At 37.4% G+C, this 12,886-nt stretch overlaps 1 protein-coding gene across 1 annotated transcript in view; it reads right to left on the bottom strand.

Moving 5' to 3' along the window:
- Window positions 1-5,499: 5,499 nt before the first annotated feature.
- Window positions 5,500-12,886, bottom strand: part of CFLAR (CASP8 and FADD like apoptosis regulator) — a 92,407-nt gene continuing 85,020 nt past the window's right edge. Inside the window, exon 11 of the transcript XR_009607246.3 lies at window positions 5,500-5,611. The gene's annotated coding sequence lies outside the window, so the exon portion shown is untranslated. The remainder of the gene's footprint in view (window positions 5,612-12,886) is intronic.

The following is a 12,886-nucleotide window of genomic DNA, read 5'->3' on the forward strand; positions in this document are numbered from 1 at the left end:
AAAAAAATGAGAAAGGATATGAATAGATGTTTCTACAGAGAACATATACAAATGGCCAATATGCACATGAAAAGATCTTCAACAGAATTAGTTATTAGGCAATGTAATCAAAACTACAATGAGGTATCACTTCATATATAATAAAGAGAAAGAGAAGAAAGAAAGAAAGAAAGAAAGAAAGAAAGAAAGAAAAAAGGAATAAAAAAAGAAAGAGAAGGAGAGGAAGGAAGGAAGGAAGGAAGGAAGGAAGGAAGGAAGGAAGGAAAAATAGACAATAACAAGTGTTGGCAAGGATGTGGAGAAATTGGGACATTGCTGGTGGGAATGTAAAGTGGTGCAGCCACTTTACTAAAACAGTTTAGCAGTCCTCAAAAAGTTGAACATATACTTACTATATGATCCAGTAAGTCCATTCCCATGTATATACCCAAGAGAACTAAAAGCATGAATCCACACAAAAACTTACACATGAATACTCATTGCAGCATCATTCATAAAGGCCAAAAACATGGAAACAATCCAAATTTCCATCAGTTGATGAATAGATAAACAAAATGTGCTCTGTCAATTCAATGGAATATTATTTAGCCATTAAATGAAATGAAGTACTAATGTATTCTTCAATGTGGATGAACCTTGAAAACACGCTACGTAGAATAAGTCATATACAAAAGGAAACATACTGAATGATTTGTTCATAGGAAATATCCAGAATGGACAAATATGTAGAAATATAAAGTGGATTAGTGTTTGCTCAGGGGCTGGAGTGAAGGGGAAAATAGGAAATGATGGCTACCAGGTATGCAAATTCTTTTAAGGTAGATGAAAATGTTTTGAAATTAGATTGTGCATGTGCACAACTATGAATATACTAAAAACCAGTGACTTGTATAGTTCAAAAGGATGAATTTTATAAAATGTGAATTATATCTCAATGAAAAAAGAAAGGGATGTCTGGAATATGTCACAATCATATGTCACAAACTACCTTGTGATTGTTAATTGTATGGTGTCAATTTGACAGTTAAAGGATGCCTAGATAGCCATTAAACATTATTTCTGGGTATGTCTGTAAGGATGTTTCTGGAAGGGTTAGTATTTAAATCTGTAGACTGAGTAAAGAAAATCTGCCCTCATCAATGTGGGTGGGCAACCTCCAATCCATTAAGGATTGGTCCAATAAAAAGGAGGAGGGGCAAATTTTCTCTCTTTTTGAACTAGGATGGTCAACTTCTTCTACCTTTGGACATTAAAATACTCTTGGTTTTCTGGGTCTTTAGACTCTAGGACTTACAACAGCAGCCTTCCCTGCTCCCCACTCTCCAGCCACACCCTTACGGTGTAAACAATAGAGAATCTTAAAGGTTTCTAAGGAAAGTGACAGAGCTGCAATTAGGGAGATTCTTCAGGTTCTATGTATAAAGTTATCATAGAATTAAGAGGGTGGTGGCAGGATCAGTGAGAAAGCTATGATCATAGTTCAGTGGAGAAATGATGGAGGCAGAAGAAATGTAATAATAGAGATAGATGGAAAAGGCATTATAGGTACAGAACCAACTAATTTGGAAACTAGCTGGATGAAGAAACATAGGAGAGGGTGGGTCAGAGTGAAAATGATATTCTGGAGGTGCTGTTAACTGAAATTGAAGACACAGGCAGAAAAGCAGATTTGGAATGGAGGTGTTTTTGTTTTTGTTTTTAATATTTGGAATATATTGAGTTTGAGGCGCGAAAAGGAAATGAAGTGGAAACACTGGCCAGGAAGCTGCAGGGCAAGATTTGAACTTGAAGAGTCTGCACTAGAAATATCCAACTTGTTAGCAGCACAGGAGTAGTAACTGAAGTTACAAGATTGTTAAAAGAGAACATATAAAAAGAGAAACAAAGGAGTGATCCTTGTGAATATCCACATTTATGGATCTGGAGGAGAAAGATACAAAGAAGACTTGGTCAGAAGTCTGTGCTTGACAGAACTTCTAGGGTGAAATACAGTGGGGAAGTAGGAAGGGGACAATGACCCCATAGAATCTAAGGACTACAAGTTTGGTAAGTAAGCTCAATGTTGCTCTTGGATCTTATAGATGTGGCAGAATGATTAAGGTGAAATCCAGATATCAGGGAAGTATGGAGTAAATGGGTAGAAGAGGAGAGGGTATAGTCTAAAACATACCTAAGACAGTAGCTTGAAAGAGAGGGGCATGGGGCGCTGGGGTGGCTCAGTTAGTTAAGGGTCCAACTCTTGATTTTGGCTCAGGTCATGATTTCACAGTTTGTGGGATTGAGCCTGGAGTTGGGCTCCAAACTGACAGTGAGGAGCCTGCTTGGGATTCTCTCTTTCTGCCCCTCCCTTGCTTGCTCTCTATCTCTCTTTTTCTCACTCAAAATAAACGAATAAACATTTTTTTTAAGGGAGACAGGCTTTATTTGATGGAGGAGTCAGAACTTGTTTTTAGACCAAAGGTTCAAAGACAGAAAGAGAGATTAATGATACAAGACAGTTGAAATAACGTTCAGTCGTGGATGGAACTGGAGAGTGTGATGCTAAGTGAAATAAGCCATACAGAGAAAGACAGATACCATATGGTTTCACTCTTATGTGGATCCTGAGAAACGTAACAGAAACCCATGGGGGAGGGGAAGGGAAAAAAAAAAAAAAGAGGTTAGAGTGGGAGAGAGCCAAAGCATAAGAGACTGTTAAAAACTGAGAACAAACTGAGTTGATGGGGGGTGGGAGGGAGGGGAGGGTGGGGGGTGGGTATTGAGGAGGGCACCTTTTGGGATGAGCACTGGGTGTTGTATGGAAACCAATTTGACAGTAAATTTCATATATTAAAAAATAAATAAATAAAAAATAAATTAAAAAAAAAAAGAAATAACATTCAGTCTTGACAGAAGACTGACCTATGCCAAAGGAAGCACTAAGAAGAGGATGCAAATCCCAGGTTTTGGGCAGGAAGTCCTTACCAAATAAGGAAGAAAAGATGTTTCTTGTATCATCATTTAAATAGTGAAAAATAAAATAGTGAATAACTTAAATATGATACAAAACATATATAGACATGACTGCTTGAATGAAAAGAAAGAACAGTGTTAAATATTATGCCATTTATGGGGGTGCCTGGTAGCTCGGTGGGTTAAGCGTCCAACTTCAGCTCAGGTCATGATATTGCAGTTTCTGAGTTCAAGCCCCACGTCAGATTCTGTGCTGACAGTGCAGAGTCTGGAGCCTGCTTCGGATCCTGTGGCTCCCTCTCTCTCTGCCTCTACCCTGCTCGTTCTCTCTCTCTTTCAGAAATAAATAAAAACATTTATTAAAAACAATTATGCCATTTATGTTTAAAATAAATGCATCAAATGTGTTTATGTATTAAAGAAACTGGACCTTTTACAATACATAATTTTTATTTTATTTTCATTTTCATTTTTTTAATGTTTATTTACTTTTGAGAGAGAGAGAGAGAGCGCACGAGCAGGGGAGGGGCAGAAAGAGAGAAAGAGAAAGAGAAAGAGAGACAGAATCTGAAGCAGGCCTCAGGTTCGAAGATGTCAGCACAGAGCCCAATGCAGGGCTTGAACTCATGAACCGTGAGATCATGACCTGAGCCGAAGTTGGATACTTAACCGACTCAGCGACCCAGGCGCCCCATTTTAGTTAATTTTTTGAAGTTACAATATGTGCTTTGCATAAAATGAAACAAATAATACAACTGCATTTATTTAAAACTCCCAGTATGCTACCAACGTTAGGTATTGCGAGACTCAATATAAAGCTTAAGGATCAAAACAGTGTCATATTAGTAAAAGAACAGACAGAAAAATCAATGGAATGCAACAAATAGTGCCAGAACAACTGGACATACAGAAAAAAAGAATATAGACACAGACCTTGTACCTTTCACAAAAAGTAACTCAAAATGATCATAAACTTAAATATAAAATGCAAAACTACAACTTCTGGCTAATAACAGAGGAGAATATTTAGGTGATCTTGAGTTTACTGATGATTTCTTAGAGCACAAAAGCACAATCCGGGCGGGGTGGGGGGAATGGATTAATTGAACTGCATTAAAATTAAAAACTTCTACCACAGACTGAGAGAAAATATTTGTAAAACATATCTGATAAAGGACTTCTATCCGAAATATACAAAAAACTCTTAAAACTGACCAGTAAAAAAACCAAACAACTCAGTTTAAAAATGGGCAAAAGAGGGGTGCCTCTGTACATCAGTTAAGCATCTGACTTGGGCTCAGGTCATGATCTCATGGTTCAGGTGTTTGAGCCCCACATCAGGCTGTGTGCACTGACAGTGTGGAACCTGCCTGGGATTCTCTTTCTCCCTCTCTCTCTGCCCCTACCCCACACATACTCTCTAGCTCTCTCTCTCTCTCAAAATAAATAAAAACTTTTAAAAATAGGCAAAAGAGGGGCACCTGGGTGGCTCAGTCAGTTGAGTGTCTGACTTTGGCTCAGGTCACGATCTCACAGATAGTGAGTTCGAGCCCCACATCAGGTTCTGTGCTGACAGCTCAGAGCCTGGAGCCTGCTTCGGATTCTGTGTCTCCCTCTCTCTCTGCCCCTCCCCCGCTCATGCTCTGTCTCTGCCTCTCTCTCTGTCTCAAAAATAAACATTAAAAAAATTTTTTAATAAAAAATGGGCAAAAGATTTGAACAGACATCTCAACAAAGAAGATATACATATTTTAAATAAGGATATAAAAAGGTACTCACCATCGTGCCATTAGGTAATCATAAATTAATACGTGTTATCATTATACATCTATTAAAATGGCTAAAATCCAAAACATTAATGCCACCAAATACTGGCAAGAATGTGGAGATACAGGAACTCTGCAAAATGGTATATATAGCCACTTGAAATACAGTCTTACATTTCTTCCAAAGTTGAACATAGGCTTACCATACACTTCAACAATTGTTCTCCTAGGTATTTACCCAAATGAGTTGAACATTTATGTCCACACAAAAATCAGCATAAAAATGTTTATAGCACCTTTATTCACAATGCCAAAACTTGGAAGCAACCAAGCTGGGTGTTAAACATGTAGGTAGCTCATATTTTAAGTGCACATATATTTTTAAACAATAATTAGAGGGACTCCTGGGTGGCTCAGTCAGTTAAGCGTCCAACTTCGGCTCAGGTCATGATCTCACGGTTCATGAGTTCGAGCCCTACATCAGGCTCTCTTCTGTCAGCACGGAGCCTGCTTTGGATCCCCTGCCCCTCTCTTTTTCTGCCCCCTCCCCACCCACACTCTCTTTCTCAAAAATAAATAAACATTAAAAAATAATTAGAAAATTAAAATAATCATCCAGATAAATTTTTCTTTTAAACTTATAATATCCTAAACATTTTAATCAAATGATAATGCATCAGTTGGACTGTGTTAGGTTTAAAAAATATAAATATAAACCCCACATTTTTTCTCTCACATGAAAGTCCAGAGGTAGGTAGTCTACAGCTGGTATAGTGATTCTGTCCTCATCCAAGAAGGCTCCTTTCTGCTCACCACTCAGCTGTCCCTATAGTGTGGCCATTATCCTCATAGTTCCATATGGAAGTTAAGGCTCCAGCCATCACATCCACATCCTAGTCAGCAAGATGGAAGAAGGGATAAAAAGGTGAAGGGCAAAAAATAACTGCCTTTCTTAAATTTCTAATTCCAATATAGTTAACATACAGAGTTACATTGGTTTCAGGCGTACAATATAGTGATTCAGTAATTCTATATATTACTCAGTGTTCATCATAAGTATACTCTTAATTCCCTTCACCTATTTCACCCTTCCCCTCACTTCCCTCCCCACTGGTAACCATCAGTTTGTTTTCTATATTTAAGAGTCTGTTTTGGGGGGGCGGGGGGTGCCTGGGTGGCTCAGTCAGTTAAGCGTCTGACTTCAGCTCAGGTCGTGATCTCGCAGTTTCTGAGTTCAAGCCCTGTGTCGGACTCTGTGCTGACAGCTCAGAGCCTGGAGCCTGCTTTGGATTCTGTGTCTCCCTTTTTCTCTGTCTCTCTCTGTCTCTCAAAAATAAATAAACGTTTTAAAAAAGTTTTTAAAGAGTCTGTTTTTTGAGTTGTCTCTTTTTTTTCTTGGTTTGTTTTGTTTCTTAAATTCCACATATGAGTGAAATCAGATGGTATTTGTCTTTCTCTGACTTATTTCATTTAGCATTATACTCTCTAAATCAATCTATGCTGTTGCAAATGGCAATATTTCATTCTCTTTATGAATGAGTAATAAATATTCCATTGTTTATATACCACATCTTCTTTATCCATTCATTTGTCACTCAACACTTGGATTGCTTCCGTAATTTAGCTATTGTAAATAATGCTGCAATGAACATGGGGGTGCATATATCTTTTTGAATTAGTGTTCTTGTAATCTTTAGGTAAATACCTAGTAGTGGAATTACTAGATCATATGATAATTCTATTTTTAATTTTTTGAAGAACCTCCATACTGTTTTCCACAGCAGCTGCACCAGTTTGCATTCCCATCAACAGTACATGATGGGAATGAAGGAACAGAAAAGGTTCCTTTTTCTCTACATCCTCTTCAACATTTGTTATTTCTTCTCTTTTTTATTTCAGCCATTCTGATAGGTATGAGGTGATATCTCATTGTGGTTTTGATTTGCATTTCCCTGATGATCCGTGATGTTGAGCATCTTTTCATATATCTGTTGGCCCTCTGTATGTCATCTTTGGAGAAATGTCAGCTCATTTTTAATCAGATTGTGTTTAGCTGTTGAGTTGTGTAAGTTCTTTATATATTTTGGATACTAACCATTTATTGGATATGTTATTTGCAAATATCTTCTCCCATTCTTCAGGTAGCCTTTTAGTTTTGTTAATTGTTTCCTTCACTGTGCAGAAGCTTTTTGTTTTGATGTAGTCCCAATAGTTTATTTTTGCTTTTGTTTCCCTTGTCTCAGAAGGCATGTCTAGAAAAATGTTGCTACAGCTGATGTCAGAGAAATTACTGCCTGTTTTCTCTTCAAGGATTTTTATAGTTTCAGGTCTCACATTTAGGTCCTTAATCCACTTTAACTTTGTTTTTGTGTATGGTAAAGTAGTTCAGTTTCATTCTTTTGCATGTAGCTGTCCGGTTTTCCCAATACTATCTGTAGAGGAAATTGTCTTTTTCCCTTTGCATAGTCTCACCTCCTTTGTCTTAAACTAATTGACCATATAATCATAGGTTTATTTCTGGGCCCTTTATTCTGTTTCATTGATTTGTGCCAGTATCATACTGAAAAAACAACTGTCTTTTAAGGGAAGTTCTCAGCAACTGCCAAATGATTCTGATGCTAACATCTTATTGGCCAGGACCTAAACACATGACCACATCTAGCTACAAATTGAAGCTTGGACAAGTAGACTATATTCTGTGAGGCTTTGTGCCCAGTTCCAAATCAAGGCTTCTATTACGAGGGAAAAAGAAAATGAATATATGAGGACAGCAAGCGGGGTCTGTCCACAGCCAAATTGACAAGGCTGACCTCAAATTCTGACCTCTTGATGGTATAAATAACATCCTTAATCCTGAAAACTTGCTTCTAAAATCTCAGAGGAGAAGAAGAGATTCTCATATCAAACACTGCAGATAAAGGTGTCAAGTGACTCCCACTATGGCCTATTCATGGAAGAGGATTGAAGAGGTTGGGGAATGGCATAGAACAGGGTTAAGGTTGGGAGAAACAACAGGGATAGAAGTATTGGTCAACTAGGGGTTTACTAGTCAGTCTTCCTAACCAATGGCTCAGAAAAGCAGCCCTGAGACCAGGAGTTCTGCTTCTGAAAAGAGGGGCTAGAGATGAGACAGAGAAATAAGGATAAAAGTAAGAAGAGAGGGTAGTTTTGTTAGTGATGAAGAATCAACTACTTGAAAGTTGAAAGGAACCACCTAGGCTCTAGGGCAAAGTCAATATTCTCAAATATATAGACAGATGGAGATGAGAATTTGGAAAACAGAAAGAAGAGATAATATCAGCCACAGTTCTGTCATCCATACGCCACTTTGTAACTATTTCTTTCTGGCCCTTTGTTTTCCTATGGGAGGTATTTTCTGTTTTATTTTAAGCATAGTTAACATAAACATACTATTTTGTACTCTTTTCCGGGTAACATGAATATATGAGCATTTTTCTCATTATGATATTCTGTCAAAGCCATATTGTGAACTGGTTAAGCATTTGGGCCCCAAAGTAGCTCTCTTCATGGCTTGAGTTTATATCCTAGTATGGGGTGATCACGGATAAGCTACTTAACATCACTTTGCTCATTTTCCTTATCTATAGGATGGGAAGAAAAAATAATGAGAACAATAATACCTACCTCATACAGCTGTTTTGAGGATTAAATGAGATAATTCGTTTATTTGTGTTTATCTATTTGTGTAATTATCTATTTGTGTAAAGAGCTAATAATAGGGGCGCCTTGGTGGCTCAGGCGGTTAAGTGTCCGACTTCGGCTCAGATCATGATCTCACGGTTTGTGGTTTTGAGCCCCAAGTCAGCTCTATGCTGACAGCTCAGAGCCTGAAGCCTGCTTCAGATTCTGTGTCTCCCTCTTTCTCTGCCTCTCCCCCTGCTTGCACTCTGTCTCTCTCTCTCTCTCTCAAAAATTAATAAACATTTAAAAAATTCTTTTAAAAAGAGATAATAACAGTTTGATGTAAGCTCTTATTATTTACAAAGATAATTTTAATGGTTACATAAAGTATCAACCAGTGGACCTATCATCATAAGCATACCCTTATTACTGAACACTTGGCTAATTCTCAGTTTGGGGCTATTATAAGGTTTGAAACATTTTATTGCATTTATCTCTTTTATATTTAGGATTATTACTTAAAGTAATATCTTAAGAATCTTCACATATATTTTAGAACATTTTATTTAAGCTAGGTGGTAGGTACCATGGGTATTCATTATATTGTTATCTAATATAACTCTCTTTTAGCATGTCTAAAATATTTCACTAAAAACCATACTCAAAAAGAATAAGAAATGCATCTAGTAATCAAATACTCATATGAAAAAGTATCAAAGGAGAAGTCATAGACTCTACTATTCAAGTGAGAAAAATAACTTCCATGGAAACTAGTGGACCAAGATGAGGGCCTTGAAGGCTCTCCACGCTCTAACAATAGGCACCTCCTAGCTTACCACTCACCATTGCTCACATTCTCTCTATGCCAGGTAAAAGTTACACTCAAATTTTCTAAAACATGTCTTGCATTTCCCCTGTCTCTTCACTTGCGTTGTCTCCTCACCTACAGCATATTCTCCTCTCCACCTCAAAATCCTACAAACTTTACAAGGTTTGGTTCAATATTTCCAAAATAACTTCCCCACAGGGTGGTATAATGATAATAGTAATGTTCACATGGCATCACCAAAGCAGTTACAAAATCTCCTTTATTGGGAGGGCGCCGTATCAGGCTCAAGTGGCCCCAAGCACTCTCCTGTCTTCCTCTTCCCCTAAGGGCTTCAAGGTGACAGCCAGGAAATCTACACTGACACCTGTCAGCTCAACTATTTCCAGCTTAGCTGAGCTTCTGACAGACACCTTTATTCATGGCTGGAATCTCCAGTCATAGCTATGCATCAACCCATGGTTGGACTTCTTTCCATTACTGGACACCCCATCCATGACTGAACATCCTAATTATGGCTGAATGTTTCCATCCATAGCTAGACATCCCCACCAATGGCTAGACATTCTGCCAACATATAGATATATCCCCGTGGCTAGACATCTCCATCCATGTCAGAACATCCTAGCAATTACCAACAGCTGGAAATTTCCATCTATGATTGTGTATTCTATCCCCCATGACTGGGCTGGGCATTGAAAGTCATGGCTGGACATCTCCCCTCCCCCATGACTAGACATCCTCCCTGATGACTGAATATTTCCCATGGCTGGATCTGCCCTGTATGTACCTATAAAGGGTTTGTCTGGGAGGGGAAAGACAAGCTCCCCCAATGGGTATGCTCATAAAAGCTCTTTCATTTAAGTAAACAAGGGAAGGCAAGGCATTATTCCTCCCATTTCGTCAGCCTAGGCCTGAAATCATAATCCCTCTTTACTCCACCCCAAACTACTTGCCAGTGAGCAAAACACCTAAGCAAACACTTAACACTCTTCTCTTTGGAGCCTAGGGATTGGTTATATTAAGAATAACGTAATACAAAAAAAAAAGAAAGAAAGAAAAGAAAAGTGATAAAAGTAAACAGACAACAGAGTATAATTTAATTAAGTATTGTTTAAAAAGAGGGAAGGGAAAGAGAAGGAAAGAAAAGATGCTGATTTGCCAAGCTCTATATTTTCACCATGCCAGGAAGGTGGGATAAGGGGAGATATGTGGCCATGCCACCTATCTGTGGGGAGAGGATAGAGGCTGGAAAGGTAAAATAATGACTCTCATAAACAGCAGAGAGGAGTATGATGCCTTCTCTGAAATGATGCTACACATTTCCAATGTTTGTTTAATTTCTAAAGAACACTAGATGATAGGCTGATGGTCGACATTCTAGATCTAGCACTATCACTGATTTTTTTTTTTCCTGAGATTTGGGAACAAGTCACTTAAAAGCTGTGTGCCTCAGTTTTTTTGATCATAAAATGGATGTTCTCATTCTTTTGGTATGCATTATGGTTGGCTATCCACAGGGTCATTCCATGCCCCACTTTTTAATTTTGGACACCATGTGCCTCAGAGGAGCTGAACCCCTCTCCAGCCCAGGAGACTGAAGCTGGGCTGGTATAAACCAACCATGGTGATCCTATTCCCTCTGCCAAATGCTGGTTTAAGAATGGGCATGTCATTCAATTCTAGCCAATGAGAAATACGGAAAAGAAACACTTGGGGAGGAAGGCTTCTAGGGAAATTTTCCTTTGATCTTAAGAAGGAACACAAAGAAGAGGTGTTTTCCTTTCTGTCATTTGGGTGTGATACTTGGACCTGTGGCCATCTTGTAGTCATTAGATGACAATTCTGAAAATAAAAGCCAAAACAAAGAAAGTACAGAGCGGAAAGATAGAAAGCACCAAATCCTTGATGACATCATTCGATCAGTGACTTAACCAAGCCAGCATCTATACCCCTACCTCTGGACCCTATGCTTAACAAGCATAAACAAACAAACAAACAAAACTGGTATTTTTGTTGTGAGTTACGTCTTCCATTACTTGCATCTTGCATCCGTTACTTACTATCATTTTGAATGATAAAATAGTTAATCAAGAAGGTTCACGTTAATGTGAAAGATTTTCAAAATTCAGTCCTCAATAGAATACAAGATATCATATTACTACTTTTTATTTTAAAATAGAAATAGAAATTAGACTATAACAAGAATACATCGAAGAAACGAGGTTACAAAAAATCAAAACATATCTGATGCCAAAGTCAATAATTCCAGCAATTGGTAAATCTCAACCAATGAATAAAGTCTAACTATAAAAACAGCTAATCCAATTGGATGACAGACTCAGGTAAAACACCCTGAATGGCACACTAAATCTTAAACTTCAAGTCCTGAATCATAGACTATCCATTTTTGCCATAATCTTAGAAAATTTGAAAGGTAAAAAAAAAAAAAAAAAAGGAATGTAAACACAATGAAGAAATAAGCCTAAGTACATCATACACATACTTTTGTAACCGAATGTACTGATCCATTTTGTAATCATTGTAAATTGTCTATTTTTTAGTGTGTTTAAAACATTTAAGAAAATCTAATGTATTAGACTTGTGGTTTCAGTTGAATGAATGCTTAAGTTTACCATCATATTTATATACAGAAATTTAATTCATTAAATGTATCAAGTTTTCATTTATAGGTTACCTTTTAAATTCATTTAGATTTATTGTCCTTTTCAAATGTTTTTTCTAGTTTTATTGAGAAATAATTAACATACATCACTGTCTAAATTTTAAGGCATACAGTGTGATGGTTTGATTTACATATACTATGAAATGATTACCATGATCAATTTAACTAACATCCATCTTCTTATATAGATGCAATAAAAAGAAAAGAAAGGAAAGGACAAAGGAAAATTTTTTTCTTCGTGATGAGGACTCTTGGGATTTAATTTCTTAACAACTGTCCCGTATATCGTACAGCAGTATTAGCCACTGTTGTACATTACATCCCTAGTACTTACTTATCTCATAGCTGGAAGTTTGTACCTTTTGACTACCTTCTTCCAATTCCCTCTCCCCCAACCTCTGTGGTTACCTCTGGTAACCACAAGTGTGATGTCTTTTTCTATGAGTCCTTTGTTTGTTTTTTGTTTTCAAGATTCCACACATATGTAAAATTATACAGTATTTTTCTTTTTGTGTCTGATTTATTTCGCTTGCCTAATGTATTCAAAGTCCATCTCTGTTATTGCAAATGCAAGTTATCTTAATAATATACAAAAATGCATAAAACTAAAAAGCAATATAAATAAATACTTTGTTTCTGGGTTTGGTCTGCAATTTTTTTGTGAGCCAAAGATCCTATACATGGTATTTTGAGGCAAGTTACTTGCAAGAGTGGGGATGATCCCACCTCAAAAGTAAAGAGGAAAAAAAGGTAAAAAACATGTGCTATTCCAGCATAAGATAAGAAACAGAATAAATGGAAAATGCTTATGACCTGGTCTGGATGGAACAGAAAAGGATGCCAAAGCTGTCAGGTCTCTAAGATCTCTCCCGGTTTCTTTCTGTAATAATTAACACAAGGTTCTGGTTCATGAGGACAGGCATATACATTATTCTTGCAGGTGCCCCTCAACAATGTTACATTCAAAAATATCCTCAGGTGTCCCACACTCATTAAAACAAAAAGCAAAAATAA

This window comes from Panthera onca, chromosome C1, assembly GCF_046562875.1.
Source record: "Panthera onca isolate mPanOnc1 chromosome C1, mPanOnc1 haplotype 2, whole genome shotgun sequence".
NCBI classification, from domain to species: domain Eukaryota; kingdom Metazoa; phylum Chordata; class Mammalia; order Carnivora; family Felidae; genus Panthera; species Panthera onca.